The 23,305-nt window shown below is 41.1% G+C and overlaps 2 long non-coding RNA genes across 3 annotated transcripts; both read left to right on the top strand.

Annotated features, from left to right (window-relative positions):
* Positions 1-3,829: 3,829 nt before the first annotated feature.
* On the top strand, positions 3,830-7,200 carry LOC146717071 (uncharacterized). 2 transcript variants are annotated; one of them, XR_014922713.1, is made up of 5 exons: positions 3,830-4,410; positions 5,105-5,230; positions 5,314-5,476; positions 5,590-5,782; positions 7,104-7,200. It is a non-coding gene; the product is annotated as an uncharacterized LOC146717071 (long non-coding RNA). The 2 variants fall into 2 exon arrangements; XR_014922712.1 differs by lacking the exon at positions 7,104-7,200 and having other exon boundaries at positions 5,590-6,416.
* Positions 7,201-14,436: 7,236 nt separating this feature from the next.
* On the top strand, positions 14,437-17,273 carry LOC146717070 (uncharacterized). Its single transcript, XR_014922711.1, has 5 exons — positions 14,437-14,532; positions 14,745-14,850; positions 15,654-15,812; positions 15,891-15,947; positions 16,380-17,273. It is a non-coding gene; the product is annotated as an uncharacterized LOC146717070 (long non-coding RNA).
* The last annotated feature ends 6,032 nt before the right edge of the window (positions 17,274-23,305 follow it).

The following is a 23,305-nucleotide window of genomic DNA, read 5'->3' as shown; positions in this document are numbered from 1 at the left end:
ACAATGAAATGTTCTGGATGTTAAATTGAGTTTTTCAAATAAATTAGCTACGAGTACAACTTTTTCAAACACAACAGCATATATGAGACTTTGTTCTTCTTATCTTCTTAAGAATCATCACCGGATAGACTGGATATAACACTTTGACTTTTGGTTGTCATTTATTGGAAGAAGGACCATATTTGAACAAGCACAGACTATCAGGTTGCAACAGACAGATTTGTGCCAATTAGTGCTAACATCCTAAACAAAATCAGTTTACAATTTCGCTTGCTCAAACTGGAGCTCTGTTAGTATAATCTCTCCGTAGCCATTTTATTGGTCACATAATGTTATTAAAATGCTCCAAAACAGTTTTTGTGTCAGGCTGTGAACATGTGGGGATTGAGTCCCTGTTGGAGCCTCTGCTGGACGTTAGAGGAACTGCAGGTTTTGGCACTTCTTCAGTGACTTCATTTTCTGAGGTTCAAACACATTTATGTCTGTAGTATATAAAAGAATTGCATTGTTAGAAAAGAGTAGAGTAAATAATATATAAAATATGATTTTTATTGTCATCATAGTCTGAAGAATTTAAGGATTTATTCCTGCTCACAAACAACGGGCTGAGGCAACACTTCAGAGAAGAGTGACGTGAACCTTGTTCTGTGTATTTGTGGCCTGAGACAGCTCTGTGGAAAAAACAGACATGAGCATGTAATTGAATTAACCCACCATGCCTTTAAAACACCACTGTCCTAGCAGAAGAAAATACAGCTAATTAATGTGCTCTGCGTCCACACCGTCTGCAGGCTAGCCTCCAACCGAGGAAAAATACGTCACATGTGGGACTTAAAAACAGAGAAGCTGCAGCAATGAGTCTTTGGGAAAATAAAGTTAATGTATTTAAATAATACATGTTGAAGTGAAATAAAACTATAGCCAAATGGACTTTGCTGCTATCTGGTTTCTCTATAAACAAATACAAACCAAACCAACTCCAGTTGGCTTTGCCATTTTTACTGTTCATAATACTGATACTAGAATACAGTCCAAGTAGTGATGAAAAACATTATTTAATTGCATCTTGTTTATGAGGCGGGACTGTTATAATTCATTATTATAAGTTTAATTGTCAGGGTGTGTGCTGTGGCAGGCAGGATGGAGGACCCAAACACAGGACTCCTACATGGAAACTTATTATTGGGAAGACTTTCCATTAAAAATAAATTTCACAAAAAAACAAATCAAAACCATGAAAACTAGAAACTAAACTGGACACCAGAAAATAAGAAACACAAACTAGGAAAACAAACCAAGGACTGAATTCAGGCCCACAAAGGGAAGAACAGCACAACAAGGGTACAACATGACAATGGACAGAGGAAAACACAGGGCTTAAATACACCAGGAATAACGAGGGGATGGAAAACAGGAGGGAAGCACAGCGGAGTTAATCTGACATAACGAGACACAGGAAACAAAGCAGAATACACTGACAGCACACAGGAGGCACAGTACAAAACCACTAAAGTATAACCAGAAATAAACAGAAATAAAGAATATAAATACTTAAAAACCATAAATACTGAGTCACAAGACTCGGGACCATGACATTAATGTGATAAAAGCTCCTTTAAAATCAATTGATCCCAAATCCTGCTCCTCACATACAAGGTCTTGAATAATCAAGTCACATCTTACCTTAATGACCTTGTTGTTTTTAAGAAAATATATATAATATTGTAGAGTATCTGTACCTGTGCTGTATACAACAGAAGCTTTAGGTGACAGGGTTCTTACCTCACGATGTAAGGTGAGGTAAGAACAGCTAAATGTTCTTACCTCATTTAGCTGTAAACAGCTAAATGAAGTAAGAATGAGTGGTTATATTTGTGGATGCATATATATTTTTGTTATTTAAAAGCATATAAAGCCTTCATGTTTAGCAGATATAATAATTTTTATTGCTTCAGTTAAAAACTACAGCAGTAAACAACAGGCCTGCTTGCCTGTAAAGGTTTGATAAACTTGTGCTGGGGCTTAAATCCGTCTCCACAGGACATCCCTATAGTTTTATTCGTTTTCCTTGTAAACTTATTTTAGGAACTGAGTAGATCCTCAAAATATTCATAACATTAGAAAAATTAAAAAAAAATAATCTTGTTTAATTGCAGCCGGTGTTTGCCATAAATGAAAGTCCTCCTACAGAACAGCAGCAGCATTTTCATTAACCAGATGTCACTTTAAAACACACAAGGTTCAGCCATTAGTGAATAATTCATATGAAGAAAACACTGTATATGCTCTGGATTCATGCTCCATCTGTTTACAGCTCACAAGACACTTTATCATGTGTTCATGCTGCAGAGCCATCAGTGCTTAAATCCAACAGTGGTTCACAGAATCAACACTTTCAGCGTTGACCTGCTGTTTTAAAGTCCAGGAACATTCCTACAACGCAACAAGGTCTTTTAAAAATCTGTCCATCAAAACAGCGCTGGAGGAAGTCACTGGCATCAGATTAGTCATGCTGCTGGGATCACAGTACTAACACGAAGCGCCCCGCTCCCCCCGCTTCAAGGCATCAGTTGAGATGTTTCGAATGAAGAAATGACTGATCCGCACGCTGACATGAAATTTCACGAGTTTGTGTCTTTACAGCTTTTATAAAATGCAGTCACAGATAAACATGTGCTGCCTTCAACAAAGTGCCCTTGTATAAAAAAGGAGAAGAAATCAAATGACTACTAAAATCTTTGCATCTAGTAGTGAACGACAGAATCAGATTTGACTGAAAAAACACAATTGTGATGTAGAGGAAGCAGTACTGTGGTGTGTACGGTGTAGGCTGCTGAATGTCAAAGTCTCTTATATATCTGTAACCACGAGATAAAAGTGATTAAAGAACCAAATTAGTTATCTGGGTTTTTTTTTTTAATTATTATTCTGGACCTGTTCCTCTCATGGTCTGTGTTCATTAATCATCTTAAATGATGGAAGGGAAGGAACGAGTGCTTGTACCAGTTATGCTTACATAGAAAAGCTCTGTACCTTTGCCTTGAGTATAGTAAAACATACTCAGAATGCAGAAAATGAGAGAACATGTTATGATGCCATCTGCCTGCCTGAGGATGTTCGGTTCTAGTAATTCTTGAGGGTTTAGAGGAGCTGTTGTGCCCACGATCTTCCCTGCAGTCGTAATCAAAGTTCAAATATAAGCTTTTGATTTGACAGTTAGATTACCAAACCATTAGCAACACCATACCTTAAAACTGACTCAATTGCTGTTCTATAAAAGAAAATCATCATTATATCCCTGCAAACACCAAACGACCTGAGTCTACGGAGAAAGTGTCAACACTGATGGATCTGAGGACAAACCAAGCTTAGATCGCCAACAATATGAATTCCCAGGTATTTGAAGGATGTTTCGGCCGTTTACAGCCACTGGAAGGTGATCTCCAACTGACCTGGGATCCACCAGCATCTCCACTGTCTTATTTGTATTAATATCTAGTTGGTGAGCATTCCTCCACTACACAGCTGTGGGTTTGTAGTATCACAGTGTCACCAGAAAATTTCACAACATATTGATTTGGCTGGGAGGTAGTACAGTCATTAGTGTAAAGTGAGAATAAAAAAGGTGAACTGAGCCTCTAATGTACATTTAGAGGCTTAGAGAAGTTTGATAAATCTGTTCAAAATTATCCTCAGAGTGGTTTTGTTCAATAAGAACACATTTCCCTTGATTCTTATTGTTAATGTGATTATCCACCATCTCCTGAACAGGTAATATGCGCCTCTGTATATATGCCATGAAATGAGACTGGACTGAATGAAGACGCGCGTGTGTGTGTGTGTGTGTGTGTGTGTGTGTGTGTGTGTGTGTGTGTGTGTGTGTGTGTGTGTGTGTGTGTGTGTGTGTGAGTGCGTCTATGTGGTATGGATTGACATTTGACCTGCGCTGTACCTGGGCTCCGGGGACATTTCGACTTTTTGCTGTGTATTCATGTGTCCCCCTAAAACATGACTTGTAAATGCATTTTTAAGTGTCTAAATAATAATTTTTTCTACTTCTTATGAGGTCATTATTTATCTTTTGACCTGTATTTGCTTAAACTGTAGTGTAAATTCATTTATTAAACTATAATTAAAAGATTTTCTGATTTTCTTAAAAGTCCACCTATACCCCCTCACCTGATTTTTGTGTATTCCAGTGTATTGCACAGCGACGTTTCGAGTTAGAGTGGATGTGTGTAGGTACTGCAATTTAATACACATTTTCAATACACACGGCCGGAAGTCATTGTGATTGGTAGGCTATATATATAGGCGGTACCTACAGGAAACGGCGCCACAACTTTCGCGCGCGTGCCCTTTAACAAGTGTATGTCGACGGCAATACGAAGACGGATTAAAAACACAAAGGTAAGCCTTTTTTAATGTAAAATGCACCATGACTTTAATACTATATGAAATTATAGGTGCACAGGCCTATATTAAACTGGTTTAATTTATGCTTTATGGACTGTTAGTGAGTCTTTGAAGAAGTAAAACGGCCCCAGCGTTTGTCATTGAGTAAATAAAATAGGGCTGACGACTAACCGCGTCAACGCGATAAAGCGGGCTAACCCGTGTTAGGATTTACTCGGTGTTAAAGCATTATTGTGGCTTAAACGTGTTAATGCCGACATCGTGACTAACGCGATTAACAATTAAACCAGCGCAGTCTGAGTCAAAATCCCTGATGTCGCTGTTAGCTAATTTCGGGCAGTTTGTCCAATGTCTGTCCATTCTGCTGACAGCCCTAAAATAAAAGCAAGGGTATAAGTGTATTTAGTCGTGTATTTATTTATATGCCTGAAGAAAAAACTTCTTACAGTTTTGATGCCTAAGCTTTCTCAGTACTTGTATCACTCTCTGCAGTCGCCATTACAGAAATGTCACATGTCGCCATTTTGAGTACTAGGCCTTTAACATTTTAAAAGAAGGCATAAATTAGCACTATGAATAAGTCAGCTGTGTTTATGCTGTAAACTACACTACTGCTAGTTCTGCTACTACTGATGATGATGACAATGATGACGATAATCGTAATACTTTATATGCTTTGGTAATACAGCCAATCAAAACGTACAGGAGAACATGCGAAGGAGACGCATTCCTCCACGGGAGGATGCAGTCTGTCATGTTTCTGCTGGAAGGGACAAACTGGGACTTGATATCCACTACATAAATGCCTTCAAAGGTAAGTTGGTCTTTAGTTTGGATTAGATTTGGAGTTTGTCACTTTGTCTTTTGTCACTCACTTGGTATGCCTCTGCAATTCAGGTCGGGGCATTTTCACGACTGTTCCATTCCAAAAAGGAGACTTTCTTTTGGAATACAGAGGTAAACTCATAACAAAAGAAGAATGTGAGCGGAGACACAGAGTTTATCATGACAGCTTGAAGGTGTTCATGTTTGAATTCAAGTTTGATGGAAAACTCTGGTGGTGCGTATTATATCAGTGTAGTTTGATTAAGATTAAATTACACATTGCTTTTGATTTATGAAAAAAAAGCTTCCAAACTAGTTAAGCTAATACTTTTTTGCCTAACCCCACAGTGTGGATGCATCTCAAGAAGATGGGTCATTAGGCAGACTTGTCAACGACAACCACATCAGTCCAAGTGCTAAGATGAAAATATTAAATATCAATGGAAAGCCCCATCTATGCTTATTTGCAAGCAGAGACATAAGTCCAGGTGAAGAAATAGACTATAATTATGGTGACTCGGATTGGCTCTGGAGATGCAAGGTATTTCTACAATTGTACTTTTTGGAACTGATAAATTGCATACCCTAAGCCATTTTTACATTTGTACCTACTCAAATTGGCTTAACGTGACTTACGGCATCTAGTTTTTCACTGAAATTGAGTATCACCTACTGTGCCTGGGGTAACTATAGCAATGCAGCCGAGCATCCAGTGATATAAATGCCACAGCAAGCATGGACGTCAAGGTGACAAAATGCCTGCTGCTCAGTCTATACTTTAGTGTTCAATTCAGGGATCACGCTGTTAATTTTGGTCGCTATTTCAAACATTTCAGAGTTTCAAAAATGATGGCTTGGATTTTCACGAAGGAGGCGCACTCATAACTTATCGAGTGACACCATTGACCAGCCACCTGGTGGCATTCAGTCTATGTCAAATTTTCTGATCACTTTGGATCACTTGGAACCTTGGTGCAGTAGTTACTGAAAAACTACATGGTACTATAACCTACTGGAAAAACAGGGGTAGGTACTAATGGAAAACAGGCAATTGTGATGGCTGCCACATCAAAGCCCTCTAAAAGCACTAAAAAAATATCAGCAGGTATGCAGAAATAAAAAATGGCTTTCGGTTTCTAAATTTTAACAGTGATTGATGTTTAATGTGATTCTACACAGCAAAATCTCCAGTGTTAAATTAACACTGGAGAGTGTCTATAAGGGTCCACACCTCTGAGTGTTAAATACAACACTGTTGAGTGTTAAATTAACACTTTTGACAGTGTTATATGTTTAAAAGTAACCTAGTCAGTTTTGAAGATTAACAATGGCTAACACTGAGCAGTGCTGATTTTCTAACACTGGAAAATAACTCAAAATGTTAGAAATATTCCAGTGTTAGAAAATCAGCACTGCTCAGTGTTAGTCTTTGTTAATCTTCAAAACTGACTAGGTTACTTTTAAACATATAACACTGTCAAAAGTGTTAATTCAACACTCAACAGTGTTGTGTGGACCCATATAGACACTCTCTAGTGTTAATTTAACACTGGAGATTTTGCTGTGTAGCCTCTTTAGTTAGATTCATTTTAAATTTTGTCCCTCGAAGATAAATGGGCCCTAGTGACAGTTCGTTGCTGCTACAGGTGATTGTTTTACTCCTTTAGCAATGGCTTAAAAAATGAAGAAATCACACTGACTATTTGTCTCTTAATCATAGGGCCTTAAATTCTCTATACATGACAGTGAATATTTTAAAGACAATAGCTTGAAACTTATCTTTCTCATACAGTTTATTTAATGTTTCAAAATCCTCTTCAAAAATGCACTGTATATTCATTTTCTATCTGTTACACACGAAGACGGAGACCAGCCAGATTCAGAAGACTGTGAGCTGCCTAAAGCCGCAACCAAACAGCTTTCCAAACAATGATCTGGACCTGAAACATCCAGAGCCTGAAAGGGTAAATATAATCCAGTGTACCACTTAATGAACTAATAATTTAATCTATCATCATTCTTTATGGATGCTGTGTGTGTGTTTGGCAGTCACCTGGGTGTGATGTGATTTACATGGACCGTGGCTTGTAGGTCCTTTTCATTGTTTCAAAGTGCAAGTCTGGATAACATCTGAGTGTGTGTGTGTGTGTGTGTGTTAACCACCCAAATGTGACTTAGGAGGACCACACTGTTATTGGGGGACTCCGTCAAAGTTTGCTTCATGGTGACATCACTCTGGTTTTAGGAGGGGTCTTCTCGTATGTCTTGACAGTTTGACCTACAGCATGCAGAACTGACTGCATGTGCTTTGTTTCTATGTTGAAATTTTTTGAAACTCAGGCTTGAACATTAAGATAGATAGTACTATACAACTTCTTAACTTGTTTTAGGCACTTTTTACTGCTTTAGTGCATGGGCTCTCTCTGGCTGTGTACTCTGGCTTCTTCCCACAGTCCAAAGATGTAGCTTATGGGGTTAGGTTAACTGGTGATTCAAAACTGCCCTTTGGTGTGAATGCAAATGCTTGTCCTTCCATGTTAGACTGGTGATCTGTCCAGGTTGTACTGCCCTATGGTAGCTGGTATAGGCCCCAAAACTGCTACCCCACAATCCTGATATGGATAAGTGGAAGAGGATGGATGATTGCAAAGGAATCAGTTGTTAATTATTGTAGCCAGTATTTTTTTCAGAAGAAAACATTTCTTGAGTGGAAAGCCCCCCCCCACACACACACACACACACACACATGCAAATTAAAAACAGAAGCACAGGCCTGCCCAGTACAGTTGCAAGAAGAGCACTTGGTCTAATCTTTGTGCCATCTTTTCTTTGTTGCAGGATCTTGATGAAGAAATGCCTCAGCAAGGCTCAGAAGCCATGCATTCTTCTTCAGTGCAAGATTTTGAAGAGGTAACATTGACCTAGGACAGATTTTAATGAATGTTTCTCATGCACGATGTGTACCTTACGCTATTTGCCGATAGTGAAATGGTCTATTCATCCTCTTGAGTGATGCATTTTTAGTAACTGTCAGATTACTGTTCTTTTGTCTTCATTCTCTATCTGTTACACACGAAGACTGAGACCAGCCAGATTCAGAAGACTGTGAGCTGCCTAAAGCCGCAACCAAACAGCTTTCCAAACAATGATCTGGACCTGAAACATCCAGAGCCTGAAAGGGTAAATATAATCCAGTGTACCACTTAATGAACTAATAATTTAATCTATCATCATTCTTTATGGATGCTGTGTGTGTGTGTGTTTGGCAGTCACCTGGGTGTGATGTGATTTACATGGACCGTGGCTTGTAGGTCCTTTTCATTGTTTCAAAGTGCAAGTCTGGATAACATCTGAGTGTGTGTGTGTGTGTGTTAACCACCCAAATGTGACTTAGGAGGACCACACTGTTATTGGGGGACTCCGTCAAAGTTTGCTTCATGGTGACATCACTCTGGTTTTAGGAGGGGTCTTCTCGTATGTCTTGACAGTTTGACCTACAGCATGCAGAACTGACTGCATGTGCTTTGTTTCTATGTTGAAATTTTTTGAAACTCAGGCTTGAACATTAAGATAGATAGTACTATACAACTTCTTAACTTGTTTTAGGCACTTTTTACTGCTTTAGTGCGTGGGCTCTCTCTGGCTGTGTACTCTGGCTTCTTCCCACAGTCCAAAGATGTAGCTTATGGGGTTAGGTTAACTGGTGATTCAAAACTGCCCTTTGGTGTGAATGCAAATGCTTGTCCTTCCATGTTAGACTGGTGATCTGTCCAGGTTGTACTGCCCTATGGTAGCTGGTATAGGCCCCAAAACTGCTACCCCACAATCCTGATAAGGATAAGTGGAAGAGGATGGATGATTGCAAAGGAATCAGTTGTTAATTATTGTAGCCAGTATTTTTTTCAGAAGAAAACATTTCTTGAGTGGAAAGCCCCCCCCCCCCCACACACACACACACACACACACATGCAAATTAAAAACAGAAGCACAGGCCTGCCCAGTACAGTTGCAAGAAGAGCACTTGGTCTAATCTTTGTGCCATCTTTTCTTTGTTGCAGGATCTTGATGAAGAAATGCCTCAGCAAGGCTCAGAAGCCATGCATTCTTCTTCAGTGCAAGATTTTGAAGAGGTAACATTGACCTAGGACAGATTTTAATGAATGTTTCTCATGCACGATGTGTACCTTACGCTATTTGCCGATAGTGAAATGGTTTATTCATCCTCTTGAGTGATGCATTTTTAGTAACTGTCAGATTACTGTTCTTTTGTCTTCATTCTCTATCTGTTACACACGAAGACTGAGACCAGCCAGATTCAGAAGACTGTGAGCTGCCTAAAGCCGCAACCAAACAGCTTTCCAAACAATGATCTGGACCTGAAACATCCAGAGCCTGAAAGGGTAAATATAATCCAGTGTACCACTTAATGAACTAATAATTTAATCTATCATCATTCTTTATGGATGCTGTGTGTGTGTGTGTTTGGCAGTCACCTGGGTGTGATGTGATTTACATGGACCGTGGCTTGTAGGTCCTTTTCATTGTTTCAAAGTGCAAGTCTGGATAACATCTGAGTGTGTGTGTGTGTGTGTGTGTTAACCACCCAAATGTGACTTAGGAGGACCACACTGTTATTGGGGGACTCCGTCAAAGTTTGCTTCATGGTGACATCACTCTGGTTTTAGGAGGGGTCTTCTCGTATGTCTTGACAGTTTGACCTACAGCATGCAGAACTGACTGCATGTGCTTTGTTTCTATGTTGAAATTTTTTGAAACTCAGGCTTGAACATTAAGATAGATAGTACTATACAACTTCTTAACTTGTTTTAGGCACTTTTTACTGCTTTAGTGCGTGGGCTCTCTCTGGCTGTGTACTCTGGCTTCTTCCCACAGTCCAAAGATGTAGCTTATGGGGTTAGGTTAACTGGTGATTCAAAACTGCCCTTTGGTGTGAATGCAAATGCTTGTCCTTCCATGTTAGACTGGTGATCTGTCCAGGTTGTACTGCCCTATGGTAGCTGGTATAGGCCCCAAAACTGCTACCCCACAATCCTGATAAGGATAAGTGGAAGAGGATGGATGATTGCAAAGGAATCAGTTGTTAATTATTGTAGCCAGTATTTTTTTCAGAAGAAAACATTTCTTGAGTGGAAAGCCCCCCCCCACACACACACACACACACACACACACACATGCAAATTAAAAACAGAAGCACAGGCCTGCCCAGTACAGTTGCAAGAAGAGCACTTGGTCTAATCTTTGTGCCATCTTTTCTTTGTTGCAGGATCTTGATGAAGAAATGCCTCAGCAAGGCTCAGAAGCCATGCATTCTTCTTCAGTGCAAGATTTTGAAGAGGTAACATTGACCTAGGACAGATTTTAATGAATGTTTCTCATGCACGATGTGTACCTTACGCTATTTGCCGATAGTGAAATGGTTTATTCATCCTCTTGAGTGATGCATTTTTAGTAACTGTCAGATTACTGTTCTTTTGTCTTCATTCTCTATCTGTTACACACGAAGACGGAGACCAGCCAGATTCAGAAGACTGTGAGCTGCCTAAAGCCGCAACCAAACAGCTTTCCAAACAATGATCTGGACCTGAAACATCCAGAGCCTGAAAGGGTAAATATAATCCAGTGTACCACTTAATGAACTAATAATTTAATCTATCATCATTCTTTATGGATGCTGTGTGTGTGTGTGTTTGGCAGTCACCTGGGTGTGATGTGATTTACATGGACCGTGGCTTGTAGGTCCTTTTCATTGTTTCAAAGTGCAAGTCTGGATAACATCTGAGTGTGTGTGTGTGTGTGTTAACCACCCAAATGTGACTTAGGAGGACCACACTGTTATTGGGGGACTCCGTCAAAGTTTGCTTCATGGTGACATCACTCTGGTTTTAGGAGGGGTCTTCTCGTATGTCTTGACAGTTTGACCTACAGCATGCAGAACTGACTGCATGTGCTTTGTTTCTATGTTGAAATTTTTTGAAACTCAGGCTTGAACATTAAGATAGATAGTACTATACAACTTCTTAACTTGTTTTAGGCACTTTTTACTGCTTTAGTGCGTGGGCTCTCTCTGGCTGTGTACTCTGGCTTCTTCCCACAGTCCAAAGATGTAGCTTATGGGGTTAGGTTAACTGGTGATTCAAAACTGCCCTTTGGTGTGAATGCAAATGCTTGTCCTTCCATGTTAGACTGGTGATCTGTCCAGGTTGTACTGCCCTATGGTAGCTGGTATAGGCCCCAAAACTGCTACCCCACAATCCTGATAAGGATAAGTGGAAGAGGATGGATGATTGCAAAGGAATCAGTTGTTAATTATTGTAGCCAGTATTTTTTTCAGAAGAAAACATTTCTTGAGTGGAAAGCCCCCCCCCACACACACACACACACACACACACACACATGCAAATTAAAAACAGAAGCACAGGCCTGCCCAGTACAGTTGCAAGAAGAGCACTTGGTCTAATCTTTGTGCCATCTTTTCTTTGTTGCAGGATCTTGATGAAGAAATGCCTCAGCAAGGCTCAGAAGCCATGCATTCTTCTTCAGTGCAAGATTTTGAAGAGGTAACATTGACCTAGGACAGATTTTAATGAATGTTTCTCATGCACGATGTGTACCTTACGCTATTTGCCGATAGTGAAATGGTTTATTCATCCTCTTGAGTGATGCATTTTTAGTAACTGTCAGATTACTGTTCTTTTGTCTTCATTCTCTATCTGTTACACACGAAGACTGAGACCAGCCAGATTCAGAAGACTGTGAGCTGCCTAAAGCCGCAACCAAACAGCTTTCCAAACAATGATCTGGACCTGAAACATCCAGAGCCTGAAAGGGTAAATATAATCCAGTGTACCACTTAATGAACTAATAATTTAATCTATCATCATTCTTTATGGATGCTGTGTGTGTGTGTGTTTGGCAGTCACCTGGGTGTGATGTGATTTACATGGACCGTGGCTTGTAGGTCCTTTTCATTGTTTCAAAGTGCAAGTCTGGATAACATCTGAGTGTGTGTGTGTGTGTGTTAACCACCCAAATGTGACTTAGGAGGACCACACTGTTATTGGGGGACTCCGTCAAAGTTTGCTTCATGGTGACATCACTCTGGTTTTAGGAGGGGTCTTCTCGTATGTCTTGACAGTTTGACCTACAGCATGCAGAACTGACTGCATGTGCTTTGTTTCTATGTTGAAATTTTTTGAAACTCAGGCTTGAACATTAAGATAGATAGTACTATACAACTTCTTAACTTGTTTTAGGCACTTTTTACTGCTTTAGTGCGTGGGCTCTCTCTGGCTGTGTACTCTGGCTTCTTCCCACAGTCCAAAGATGTAGCTTATGGGGTTAGGTTAACTGGTGATTCAAAACTGCCCTTTGGTGTGAATGCAAATGCTTGTCCTTCCATGTTAGACTGGTGATCTGTCCAGGTTGTACTGCCCTATGGTAGCTGGTATAGGCCCCAAAACTGCTACCCCACAATCCTGATAAGGATAAGTGGAAGAGGATGGATGATTGCAAAGGAATCAGTTGTTAATTATTGTAGCCAGTATTTTTTTCAGAAGAAAACATTTCTTGAGTGGAAAGCCCCCCCCCCCCCCCCCCCCCCCCACACACACACACACACACATGCAAATTAAAAACAGAAGCACAGGCCTGCCCAGTACAGTTGCAAGAAGAGCACTTGGTCTAATCTTTGTGCCATCTTTTCTTTGTTGCAGGATCTTGATGAAGAAATGCCTCAGCAAGGCTCAGAAGCCATGCATTCTTCTTCAGTGCAAGATTTTGAAGAGGTAACATTGACCTAGGACAGATTTTAATGAATGTTTCTCATGCACGATGTGTACCTTACGCTATTTGCCGATAGTGAAATGGTTTATTCATCCTCTTGAGTGATGCATTTTTAGTAACTGTCAGATTACTGTTCTTTTGTCTTCATTCTCTATCTGTTACACACGAAGACTGAGACCAGCCAGATTCAGAAGACTGTGAGCTGCCTAAAGCCGCAACCAAACAGCTTTCCAAACAATGATCTGGACCTGAAACATCCAGAGCCTGAAAGGGTAAATATAATCCAGTGTACCACTTAATGAACTAATAATTTAATCTATCATCATTCTTTATGGATGCTGTGTGTGTGTGTGTTTGGCTGTCACCTGGGTGTGATGTGATTTACATGGACCGTGGCTTGTAGGTCCTTTTCATTGTTTCAAAGTGCAAGTCTGGATAACATCTGAGTGTGTGTGTGTTAACCACCCAAATGTGACTTAGGAGGACCACACTGTTATTGGGGGACTCCGTCAAAGTTTGCTTCATGGTGACATCACTCTGGTTTTAGGAGGGGTCTTCTCGTATGTCTTGACAGTTTGACCTACAGCATGCAGAACTGACTGCATGTGCTTTGTTTCTATGTTGAAATTTTTTGAAACTCAGGCTTGAACATTAAGATAGATAGTACTATACAACTTCTTAACTTGTTTTAGGCACTTTTTACTGCTTTAGTGCATGGGCTCTCTCTGGCTGTGTACTCTGGCTTCTTCCCACAGTCCAAAGATGTAGCTTATGGGGTTAGGTTAACTGGTGATTCAAAACTGCCCTTTGGTGTGAATGCAAATGCTTGTCCTTCCATGTTAGACTGGTGATCTGTCCAGGTTGTACTGCCCTATGGTAGCTGGTATAGGCCCCAAAACTGCTACCCCACAATCCTGATATGGATAAGTGGAAGAGGATGGATGATTGCAAAGGAATCAGTTGTTAATTATTGTAGCCAGTATTTTTTTCAGAAGAAAACATTTCTTGAGTGGAAAGCCCCCCCCCCCCCCCACACACACACACACACACACACATGCAAATTAAAAACAGAAGCACAGGCCTGCCCAGTACAGTTGCAAGAAGAGCACTTGGTCTAATCTTTGTGCCATCTTTTCTTTGTTGCAGGATCTTGATGAAGAAATGCCTCAGCAAGGCTCAGAAGCCATGCATTCTTCTTCAGTGCAAGATTTTGAAGAGGTAACATTGACCTAGGACAGATTTTAATGAATGTTTCTCATGCACGATGTGTACCTTACGCTATTTGCCGATAGTGAAATGGTCTATTCATCCTCTTGAGTGATGCATTTTTAGTAACTGTCAGATTACTGTTCTTTTGTCTTCATTCTCTATCTGTTACACACGAAGACGGAGACCAGCCAGATTCAGAAGACTGTGAGCTGCCTAAAGCCGCAACCAAACAGCTTTCCAAACAATGATCTGGACCTGAAACATCCAGAGCCTGAAAGGGTAAATATAATCCAGTGTACCACTTAATGAACTAATAATTTAATCTATCATCATTCTTTATGGATGCTGTGTGTGTGTGTGTTTGGCAGTCACCTGGGTGTGATGTGATTTACATGGACGAAGTTTATTAGTTGATATCTGCAACTGAATTGAAAACACCTCACCTTTCCAACTGTCCAAAACAAATAAATGTTGCAATATTTTGCTAACAGTGTCACAATCATCGTCTGGTGTGCACAACAATATCATCTTTGGACAAGTGCATTCAGTGTGTGGGACTGGTTTCCTCCCTCAAGTGGCTTGGCTATAAGTGCAAAGGTGAGACATTTAGTGAATAGGTACATTATATAGTAAAAAGCATTAATGGAGTTCAACAAGTTAAGACTAGCTGAAATGAACACTGCTCCCTTTTTAATTAATGGGTGGTCACGTCTAATTAAAGAAATGTAGTATTACCTCATTGGTGCAGGACCTTGTAAAAATGGTATACTTAGGATTGTCCTCAATTCCCCATTCCATAACATAAACTGCTCAAAATAATAAAGGGAACACTTAAACAATGCGATGTTACTCCAAGTCAGTCACACTTCTGTTATATCAAACTGTTCACTTAGGAAGTAACACTGACAACCAGTTTCACATGCTGTTTTGCAAATAGAGTAGACAACAAGTGGAAATTATAGTCAATTCACCATAATAAAGGACTGGTTCTGCAGGTGGTGACCACAGACCACTTCTCAGCACTTATTCTTTCTGGCTGATGTTATGGTCACTTTTGAATGCTGGCGGTGATTTCATTTTAGTGGTAGCATGAGACAGTCTACAACCCACACAAGTGGCTCAGGTAGTGCAGCTCATCTAGCGTAGCACATCAATGTGAGCTGTGGCAAGAAGGTTTGCTGTGTCTGTTAGTGTAGTGTCCAGAGCATGGAGGTGCTACCTGGATGTGGAGTAGGCCATAGGAGGGCAACAACCCAGCAGCAGGCCTTAAATAGTAAAACTATGTACTATAATTTCCAGTATTTGCTCTGTTTTTTGTCATATCTCGTTGTTAATGTGAGGTTTTTGGGGGGGTTGTATGTGTTTGGTTTTTTTGGTTTTTTTCCCCCACAATTTCTCAGATGAAATTGCATTAAGTGATGCTGAAACAAAGGACAGTGAGAGTGAATCAGATGATGATGACACATCACTCACAATGTCGGCGTGTGGCACCAGTGAGCCTGTACATGCAGTAGCTGATTCCACAAACACAGCGCAGCCCCAAGACACTGTAGATTGTGGTAAGTTACCACTAGCTTGGTTTCTGTGGATAAAATGTTTGTTACAAATATTAAAACTTAATCAAATTGTGTAATCAGCAGATGAAGGACTACTCACAATGCCTGCAGCAAGTGAGACTGCTGCTCCCTCTGAAGGTAAGGGGTGCAGTTGGTTCTCGAAGCTTATTATTGTTTCATCACTTTGCAACATATGGCAAACTGCAGAGTGGTGGCAAAAAGTCACTTGGATGAGTGACAAAATGTTTCTCCCACTGAAAACGCTACGTCCAGATTAACAGAATCAACATTTTGGGATTTACTTACCTGGATGATTGAGCATGCATCAAGAGACTTTTATTCAACTTTTTATTCAGTCTTTTATTCACAGCGGAACACTAAATGTTGTCTCATTTTAGAAATTTGATAAATTTTCAAACAGAATTTTAGCTCGTTTTGATATTGATGGTAGCAACACATTTCAGAAGTTAGTACAGGGTAGCATCCATTCTTTTAACCACCAAATGTTTTTTGTTTTTTTTGTTTGGTTTTTTGTTTGTTTTAACTACTACTACTTTATATATCTTCCAGAGAAAAATGCTGCTCAATCCCACAATTCCCGAAGAGCTCCCAAAAACATGTGGTCCAAGGCTGAGGTTGCTGCAGTGATGAGGCATTTGAAAGACCACATAAACGAAGGGAAACTAGCCACCAAAAATGAATGCAGTCATTGCAAATTGGTAGAAGATCCGGTGTTGGCAGGAAGAACAGTTCAAAACATAAGAGATTTTGTAAGAAACAGAGGATTAACTGCAAAAAGGCAGAAAAAAATGAACTAAAATAACTGTTTAGAGAGCTGTGGTTTTACATCTTGGTCAGATTGCCAATTGTTGTTAACACTGATGTTCTGTTTAAAGAAAAAAAAGTTCTTGTTAAATACAGAAGTAGTTTGTATTTCATAATTTTTACATTTAATTTATTTAGGGTTTTTTTTGACGGGTTATATTTAAAATAAAAAATTATAAATGCATATTTTCTCCCCTTAATATTTACCTTTAAACTATTAAAATTCATTTTAAATGTTTTTAATTTTTCTGTTTTCTATATTTTTATATTTCTGTGGGAAGCGTGGGCATTTTTGTCCATAGATTTCTTTTTTTATTTATGGTTAAAATTAATGTTCAGATCCAAGAACACTAATAAAATGATGTTCCAGTAATCCTGTGTCCTGTCAGATGTGTATTCATGGTAATGATGAGCTATTTAAATATTACATCATTGTCCCTTTAAAGACCCAATATTGCTTTTTTTGGACCTCATAAAACACATTGTTGTCAAGTGGACAATGTCTCCAGAAAACACAATAGAGTCTGGTTGGTGTGTATCAGTGTATCTAGACTTCTATAGGGAGTGTATGAGGTCTGAAGTGACCCAAATTTTTTTCAGATTTTTTCGAACACTTTAACCTCGCTCCCTTGGCTCTAAGTCCTTTCAAAAGGGTAGTCCACTTAAACCACCACCGGGCGGATTGACGTAGTATAGTCCCGCCATACCACATAGACCCGTATGTGTGTGTGTGTGTGTGTGTGTGTGTGTGTAACAGAGTCGTATACCAGTGATGTGAAAAGGTCACTGTAGGAAAAGGAGCTGGATTTACTTTGATGCTTTCTTTTTCATTTCCTAATTTTCTACACTTACTTCACAAACAGGTGATATGATGACGTCACCCTGAAACTCAAGAAACAAATCCAACCACAAATCTTTAATCATTACAAAATAAATGTGCAATCCCAGAAAAGACTAGCTGCTTTTCTGCCTGCTGTATGATCAGCACAGTTCAGGAGCTGTTTGCCTCCTTTAATCTGATCAAAGGTCGACATATTTTGCTCCAGTTTGCTTTTGGCTCAAGACAGTTTGAATGTGGAGGTGCGGAAGCATCCAAAAGCAAAATACAAAGGAAAAGAAATGTTTAAAGTATGAAATAATGTCTGTAAAAAATAAGTGGTCAAATGACATCATTAGCACAAGGGACATTTATACCATACCTGGCTTCACTCACAGTGGGAGGAAGTGGTGTGTTTATAAATGGCCTATAAACTTTCACCTGAGTCTTGTCCCCTTCCATAGCGCTGTCTCTGCTTCCTTTCTTCAGACCACATTTAGGCTTCCTTTATTCATCCTCCTCTATTCTCTCTTCCCCACCCGCTCTCCCTCCTTTATCTCCTTTCCTCCTCATTAATCCGGTCTTTGTTCTTCCTCCTGCTGCAGTAAAATCTTTCATAAAGCATTTAAACTGAAGCGAAAACACAGCAGTGGACTGAATCTTATTCCATGAGCTTCACACCAGATTGTGATTCGCCAACCCTGTTCAGCTTTGTGTTTGTTTGTGTTTTCTCACCAGCATTGGGTAATGTAGGAGGAGAAAATGCAAAAGAAATGAAGTAATTCACAAGAAAGTGAAGGCGGTGGAGTCACCGGAGCATGGTAAAACCTTGGTATCGGCTTAACTTTCTTCAGTGGAACAGCTTCTATATTTGTTTTCCCTGTTTTTGGATGGTTACCTCCTCCTCTTCCTTTGTTGTGCGGCGTTACCGCACTGATTAGTCCATTAGTCACAAGGGGAGCTCAGTTTATCATCAGCCAACAAGCCATCGCTCCTGCTTCGGGAAACGATCCATCACTTGCCTCGATTGTTGGAAATACTTCAAAGAAGAAAACATGAGATGAATTGCTACTGCATCTTTCATCACAACTGCTATAAAGGTTGCAGTAAACAGTTTGTAAATCAGGCTGTTTATGAAAGGAAACATGACAGTTATCAGCCAAGAGGAAGGATTGCTTATGACAGAACAAAACTGATCAACAACTGAGCGTGTCTGGAGCCAAAACTTACTCAGTAAAACATTGTGAAAACTGAATATCTCATCATCTGCAGTATTTAGAGATACAGAGAAATCTCTGTGTGCACAGGACAAGGCTGAAAATCAGTGTTTGATGCCTGTGATTTTCAGGCCCTTAGCAGCAACTGGAACTGGCAGCTGGCACATGTGGAAAGTTCCATACAGGTGTTAGAGCAACATATCTGCCCATCCAGATGTCTTTTTCTGCGAAGTCCTTCGTGGTTCAGTAGGATGATGCTGAACCGTATACTGCATCTATGCCAGCAGTGGAAGAGTTTCCTATGAATAAAATACTTTACACAGCATCCCAGCTTCTTTGGAGCTGGGCTTGTATTTGTGGTCTCATTTGCACTGGCCAAAGCTAGTGCACAGGTGCATGGTAAAGATGGTAAATGGACTGGTGAAGCTTTGCCAATTGGTAGGCCCACAAAAGCACATTAGAAAAAGTCTGGTTCAGCTTGTATGAGCTGGATCCTATGCAGTAGAGAGTGCAGTAAGGTTCTAGAGCCGATGTGGTTGGGGGGGGGGGACTCGCCCAACGCGACTGCTTTGACATCTACTGGTTGCCCTGATACAAAGAAACCCAAGTAACCTCGCAGGTTAAATCTTATCAGTCAGACTTGTCATGGCAGCTCCCCTCTTGATCGTGGCACTTGTTAATCTGGGTTGGTCTTAGAAGCCTGGGTCGCCCCAGGGGAAGGTATTACTTGGAAGACTAGAGCAACCTATTAGATCTATTTGAACTAATATAGATTAATACACAGATTTATGCCTTTATTGTTTCAGGGTTAACAAGTGAATGTCCACTGTCGCGCTGACCTAGTAGGTGTGGCTGTTATTCCTCTTTTCCTCCTCCTGCCCTCTACCTGTTCGGTGCTGCTGCTTACCCATGGCCGCTGATTAGACCTTGGGTGCAATCAACAACTAAGCACGGCCTGGTGTGCGCCGCCCTGCCAGGTGAGCCACATTAGAGCAATCAAGGGTGGGCGTGCCGAGTAAACCTTTAAATGCATGCAGCAGTCATTTGACCCGGGTGCAACATACTGAGAGGACGGCAAACAAAGCACTTTTCCACTGTGAGGAAGACTTTGAACAAGACAGGCTATCGGTAAGCTCTTGAGTTCACATTTTGCTTTTGCAGATGTATCTGGGACTATGGAAGCTCAGTTGTGCAAATGTTTTACGCTTAGGGAAATAGTTGCTGCATTTAAGTTTAATTATATTGACAAAAATGAATGTTTAAGTTTGAATAAATTGTTTGTGCAGTTAGTGTTCCCACATATTTATGTTAATTAATATTAAAAATAGTTACCCCAAATCCTTGGGTGGATCGTAAAACTAGTGAATAAATGTTTGGTTTTGATTTAAAGAAAATAATTCTTTGTAAAGAAAATCCTTAGTTAAAGTCTATTAAAATGTTTGTGAACGCTAAAATGTATACTTTAAAATACAATTGTTTATAAAAAAGTGTTAAATGCAAAGAAGACACATTGTGTATATTTATTTAAGAACCACAGTTAAATTAACACAGTTAACCACATGGTAAATGGCTTTACTGAAGTGTATTTTGTTATTTCATCTGTCTTCTGTGTAATTTATCTGAATGGTTAATGAAATGTTCTTTATTTTTGTGTTGAAAGGTTTTTTACCTGCTGCTACCTACCAGCTATCAAACTAGTTGGTCTAAATAAAGTTGAGTGAAATTCAAAGTCTGGTCTTTTTCAAGTGTGGACACCTCACAGTCAGAGGAACACTTGACAGTAAAAAACCGGCCTGGCCAGTAGAGAAACCGGCCTTGACCAGTGAAGACTCCACAAAAGCTCACCACAAAGACGGAGAAGACTCCACCTGGGGGCCTGGAGGAAATCGCACGCCGTTTGCCAGTCCAATCAACAACCGAGAAAACAGCATGGCTGAGTCCAAGTCACTCGAAGAGCTGAAAATAGAGCGAACCACTGCAAAGAGACTGTTTTCCAGACTCACCAACCATATAATAAGGACCCACATGGATATGTCTGTAGAGGAGCTGCAGGAATCCTTCAAGAGACTCACAGTAGAGGGCTCCAAAGTGATTGACGCGAACGAGGAGCTTGAGGCCGCCTACATCACGCAGTGTGAAGCAGAGGGCACACCGGAGCTGATGGGCCAACAGAGAGCAGACGTCGAAAAAACGGAGAAAGAATGTGAGCAGAAGTTGAAGGAGGTGAAGCACCTGATCAGAGAGACACTGTGGACATCATATGGTGAAAAAGAACTGACCCTTGCTCTGAAATCAGCAGAAATGGCGTGTGAGAACGTCACATCCACTCAGCCTGATACACCCCTGGAGGCATATGATTTTATGCTCCACCATCTAGAAGAACTGGTGAAGAAAACTAAGCAGGCACACCAGACATGGAACCGCTGGGCGCCACCTGCTGAGAGGCGAGATTGTGATCGTCGACTGATGGAGCTCGAAACCTGCCTTCCAAAGCTGGTGTCAGGGAAGGCCGCCGTTATCAAAGCAGAGAGAATTAAAAGAGATGCCGACCAAGCAGTTGTCACAGTCCGCAACGCAGCCTCGGTCGCAGCCATAAAATTGAAAGCCACAGCTTTACCAAAGTTCACCGGCAGCCAGCGTGAGTTCTACAGATGGCGGAAGGAATGGGAGGCTCTGCAAAAGCAAGGTGAACCAACCGGGTCCGTGGAAGTAAAGAAATTCCAACTTCTTGATAGCCTCGATGATAAAGTGGCCAAAGATCTGCGCCTGTCCACATACACCTCAGACGATGAGATCTTCAGAGTCCTCGAGAACCGCTATGGAAATCAAGCCACCATCGCCATTGAAATCATTGAGGAGCTTCAAGCTATCCCTCCTGTCCGTAGCAACCAGCCTAGAAGAATTATAGAGCTTATCCACGCAGTTGAAAAGGCCCTCTATGATTTGAGTGAGCTGGATGAAGCAAATGCCATAAAGAACCTCTTAGTAATAAAGTCTATTGAAAGCAAGCTGCCTGAGTCCCTAAAGAAAGACTGGCTTACCCACGCTGCTGATCCAAAGAATGCTGTGACTCATCAGAACCGGTTTGACAAGCTGCTCGCATACCTCCAATCTCAAGAGTCCATCTACGAGCAGTTAGACCAGCTGAGAGACATCGACCCTGCCAAGGAGAGAATAAAGTTCCCAGTAAAGTACGCCCGTACCAAGTCAGTTAAATCCAGTACTGATCCAGCAGGCTGCATCATCTGTGGGGACCCAAAGCACAAGAGAAAGCTCTACATCTGCAGACGGTTTCGAACCAACACAAAGTTACAGGAGAAAGAGGATGCAGTGCAGCAACTTGGAGCCTGCAAGAGATGCCTCGAGATCCACGATGAACCCTGCAGAAAGACTACTTACCTGTGTGGAAAACCAGAGTGCAAAGACCAGCATCATTACCTTCTTTGTCCCTTGCCACGACCCTTATCACAAAGGCCCAAGTCTGGTCCGGCGAGAGCTGAGGGGAGGAGGTATACAGAGGTTCAAGAAGAGTTCATCTCTAAACTATCACCAGAGCTAGCGCAGGAGTGTCGGAAAGCTTTCTGCAACGTCTCATCACGAGCCTTCAACTCCATGGCAGCAGAGAGAGGTCTACTGGAGGGGACTGGTCTAAAAGAGTACCCTGTGATCCTGATGCTCCTTGACGTCATCGCCAATGATGGGCAGAGAATTGGGACACTAATTGATCTAGCATCTGACACAAACTACATAACCCATAAAGCCGCAAGTAAGCTCAACCTTCGCAGTGAAGACGTCATGCTTGTCATCCAGGGTATCGGAGGTATGAAGGTGTCTGTGGCAACCAAGCGCTACCTTCTCAAGATCCGTGTCAACACCTCAAGAGGAACTTTAAAGCCTCACCAGTTAGTTTGCTATGGTCTTGACAAGATTGCTGAAGTGACAAGACATGTTCCACCTCAAAAGCTACAGAAGATCTTCCCTGACATCCCTCTCCAAGAACTCATCAGACCCAGAGAGATCCAGCTTCTAATCAGCCATAAAGAAGGCCAGCTGGTGCCCCAAAAGATCCGTTCCATCGGTGACCTGGTTCTCTGGGACGGTCCACTTGGCAAGACAATCGGGGGCACGCATCCAGACCTCTTTGAGGAAGTCACTTTGATGGCCCACACCTCCAAAACTCACTTCGCAAGATCAATGAGAGCTGCTGCACTCAAGTACCAAGAGTTCACTAAAGACCTAGCTTCCTGTCAGCACCCTGATCACCCTGAGACTCTATCCACCACAGCTACCAGCAGCAGAGACTTTCTGAAGTGGTGGAGGTGGGAAAGCATCGGAGCCGCTTGCCAGCCGAGATGTGGAGGGTGTCGTTGTGGGAGCTGCCAGCCAGGGGGTAAAGAAATGACGCTTGCAGAAGAGAGGGAGATGGAGATCGTGAGAAATGGCCTGACTTACTCAACTGGAGATGCCCACAACAGTGAACCGCATTGGCATGCTAAATACCCATGGGTAGAAGATCCAGCAACCTTGCCAAATAACAGGAAAGCAGTAGAAGCAACATTCATCAGAACCGAGATGAAGCTATCTAAAGAACCTGAATGGAAGAAGGCCTATGCTGCACAAGTTCATGAGATGGTAAA

The sequence above is a fragment of the Copadichromis virginalis genome, linkage group LG2 (genome assembly GCF_057382275.1).
Source record: "Copadichromis virginalis isolate Kocher_CV1m ecotype Utaka linkage group LG2, C_Virginalis_male_GT1.1, whole genome shotgun sequence".
Taxonomy (NCBI): domain Eukaryota; kingdom Metazoa; phylum Chordata; class Actinopteri; order Cichliformes; family Cichlidae; genus Copadichromis; species Copadichromis virginalis.
The sequence above is the reverse complement of the archived record's forward strand: the minus strand, read 5'-3'. Positions and strand labels throughout refer to the sequence as shown.